The sequence below is a fragment of the Lottia gigantea genome (assembly GCF_000327385.1).
Source record: "Lottia gigantea unplaced genomic scaffold LOTGIsca_58, whole genome shotgun sequence".
Classification (NCBI taxonomy): domain Eukaryota; kingdom Metazoa; phylum Mollusca; class Gastropoda; family Lottiidae; genus Lottia; species Lottia gigantea.
The window spans coordinates 1,258,687-1,262,867 of record NW_008709979.1 but is presented as its reverse complement, the minus strand read 5'-3'; positions in this window follow the sequence as shown (position 1 = coordinate 1,262,867).

Sequence of the window (4,181 nt, the reverse complement as noted above, 5' to 3'; positions counted from 1 at the left end):
ATAGAGTAAAACGTCAGGTCAGACACGATATTTCGGTGAAAAATTATCCGATCATCATGAAAATCGATAGATCATCATGAAAATCAATAGGGATCATCTTCATAACGACATAGACATACAAAATAAAAATTAAAAGAATATGTAAAGAATTGTAGCCTGTAGAGTGAGCACGAGTTGCACAATATAGCTAATAGAGTAAAACGTCAAGTCAGACACGATATTTCGGTGAAAAATTATCCGATCATCACGAAAATCAATAGGGATCATCTTCATAATGACATTGACACACAAAATAAAAATCAAAAGAATCTGTACAAAATTGTAGCCTGTAGAGTGAGCACGAGTTGCACAATATAGCTAATAGAGAGAAACGTCAAGTCAGACACGATATTTCGGTGAAAAATTATCCGATTATCACGAAAATCAATAGGGATCATCTTCATAACAACATTGACATACAAAATAAAAATCAAAAGAATCCATAAAGAACTGTAGCCTGTAGAGTGAGCACGAGCCAAATGTGAACGGACGGACGGACCGACGGACGGACAGACCGACAGAGTGATTACAATATATGCCCAAACTTATGTGTGGGCGTATAAAAATATGTTTTCAATTTGGATTTTTGAATCTTGTAAGTTTGGAGATGATTTTGAGGGAGTTCTATAAATGTGCCGAAGCATATGCAAATTTTCTAGCACCAAATGATTTTAAGTTAAATGATGGTTTCACAGGTTGAAATTCTTTAGAGCGCAGATTTCTGGAAGGAAAATATAGTTGAACATGGTCTTGAATGTAGGAAGGGCTAATGTTATTGAAAAGTCAAACACAGTATCTTGTCAGTGTAAGTCGTTTAAAACGGAGGTGATATGTGCATTAGTTTTGTGCAAGTGACTAGTCTGGCTGTTCGATTTTGCATCTTTTGATCTTTTGTAGTCGATTTATCTGGTTGTCTGATAAAGCGAATGTCAGTCAACTCGTCTACATGGCAATGATCGGATGACGAATAGTTCCTATGTTTCTGAGATGGAAATGACATGCAGAGAAGACTGATGTGATTCTCCATTCCCAAGTTCAACCTAGGTACACTCCAAGCTTTTTAGCCGTGGAGACAAAGGAAATAGAAACCAATTACAACATAACTGGCAATTCTAGAATCCAATTAACATGGCCTCAGTTTTTTTTTTAGTTCAAATCGACTAAAACCAGTACAGAGACATCAACACCATCAACGAAACATCTGATTTAAAACTGAATTTAAAGCTACTTCTGTGTTTCTATGAGACGTGTAGTAAGCAGACTGATATTTTTCAATAAGATTAAACCTGTCAAGATGAGACATGAGCTGCGACTTCACAACTTTCTAAACATTTTGGAGATGAAAGAGAGATTAGACACAGGTCTGTAATTATTTAGAACTTTTAAACATTGAGGGGCAATCCCTGTTTCCAAAATGGTATTTATGATTTAACTAAGTGTTAGAAGCAGTGTATCCAAAATCAGCAATAGGAATATAGTTGGGAGAACATCTAGTGAACATGTAGTGGATTTTAGATGAAAGAATTTGTTTCTTCAAATCTGATTCAGAAACGGGTTTAAATGACATAAATTGTGGTCCACTGAATTTGCTTTCTTGACTAGTCACATTACCATTGTTTGGTGTTTTGGTTATTTTATTCATGGAAAAGTGACTGAAGTCATAAGCGACAGAAATACTACCACCTCTAGGAAGAAGAGATTCAGATTTCTTTCCCAACATTCTTGATAAGAATAAGAATATTTGTATGTAATAGTATTTTGACAATATTTGTATGTAATAGTATTTTGACAATATTTGTATGTAATAGTATTTCGACAATATTTGTATGTAATAGTATTTCGACAATATTTGAATGTAATAGTATTTTGACAATATTTGTATGTAATAGTATTTTGACAATATTTGTATGTAATAGTATTTCGACAATATTTGTATGTAATAGTATTTTGACAATATTTGTATGTAATAGTATTTTGACAATATTTGTATGTAATAGTATTTCGACAATATTTGTATGTAATAGTATTTCCACAATATTTGTATGTAATAGTATTTTGACAATATTTGTATGTAATAGTATTTTGACAATATTTGTATGTAATAGTATTTTGACAATATATGTATTTAATAGTTGCTATTAAGTCAGTTGGAATCATGTACGGAATCATGTCCAAGATGGTATGTGTATAGTAGGAGAACCTAGCGTCTAGGAACTTATGTTCAGATATGGAACAAATCGATTTATGATCTTAAATTCTTACAATACATTACATCTCCGTAACCGTTGTGGCTCTGTTAAGCTCCAAATAGCCAAATGGACATTTTTTCATATAGTAACCAGTACAAACGGTTTACTGTATACTTCATTTATTGGCTCGGATTATAACCATCCTGAACCATCATCTAAACTTTAGACTAAAACTAATTGTTGTCATAATAATCATAATATTGCTACGAAAGGTTTACTAAGCAGTGGTTTAAGAACCGGTGGATAAAGTAGCTACTGACGGTTGCCTAACCGGTTAAATAATCGGGGGAGAACAATACATTCTTGATCTGCATAACGGTTGCTCTGCTGCATAACGGATCAAACACCGATAGTTGAATGATTAGACTACAAGTAAATTCTAGTGATCATGAATCATTAAATTATATTGTTAAAAAAAAATTACTCTTATTTCCCAACCGGTCAGAGTACTAGTCAACAGACGAACGCACGCTGTTCTCTTGATTACAGCGGCTCGAAACACGTGGATGGTTAGCAAACTTGTTACTTAAGATTAATTAAGTCTCAACACCACCTATGCAGTCCTGTCTCTTCCACCAACGATTAACAACGTCCAGTATCAAACATAGACTGTTATGTGTTTTTTTTTTGTCTATATGCATGTGTAGGATAGTTTATTGTGATGATAAATATCGTCACCTCAGGTCTATAATTTTCTATCTCCGTTCTTGTTGTTTTTGAGAAAATCAAATTTGAAACTTTGACAACCATATAAATGCCATATTAAGTGAAGGAATATATCAAAATTAACATGTTGTGAAAAATCATTCATTTATTTTTACTTTAATAAAATTCATTTTGACAAAAAGTTTACAAATTTCTCATATATTTGTTTTACAAAAACGGACAATGGAGGAATTGGGATATAGAACGATATGGAATTAGTAGCAGAAGACAATCTCACATTGGCACCCGTTCTATATCCCACATTTCCTAGCTTTAAACATAGATCGATTAATTAATAAAAAAAATGGAATTAAAATCAAATGAATAATATTTGAAGACATTTTCTTATATGTTGTAATAAAAGCTGACCATTGTATATATGTAATTTTAATATGTAACAATCAATAAAAATCAATATAATCGGAGGGAATTTGACTGTTTTACCTTTTTGATGCTTTTGACATTTAAATAAAGGCTTTATCGTGTAATATAATTCATATTAATTATTAGCGTCTATGCCAAGAGTATGTCTGTAGTAATCACAGTCAGAAAGTGGCATAAATGGCATCAATCGTTGATTTTTTCTTTCGAGTATGTCATGTCTTTTTCCAATACCGAGGGATTCGGAAAGGTTTTACATTTTCCATCTGACCGGGTGCTCTTTTTTCTAGAAATAGTATGGGTTTTCAATTCTTCAGAAAAACAAAATTTGTAATCACACTGCATATGTCGGGAAGAATCAATTCTCAAATAATTTAGTTTAAAAAATGGAATATTAAATTTAAATCGTTGTGAAACCTTTTGGAAATCAAAGAATTGAGATTTTTTCATTTGTATAACTTTCATGTGTTTTGGTCGAACTTTAAGTAAGACTCTGACAAGGGATATTGGGCTATAAATTTCGGCTACTCCTAGTGCTTTTTCAATGTGACTGTGAACATTGTCTACTTTTTGTATAGAAGAATGTCCAGGTGTTCCAAATTTATGTTCAATGATGAGACCTGAATGTCTCTCGACAAATTTTGTCAGTGCTGTTACCATTATGGAATTTTTGTTTTGAGGAACACACGCGTCAGACCACAAAATCAGATGATTAATATTTGGAATATCTTCGCACACTTTTTGTAATATAACACACAAAGCACTTGCAATTTCATTAGCCCCCTTCCCATCATATTATCTGTCCAT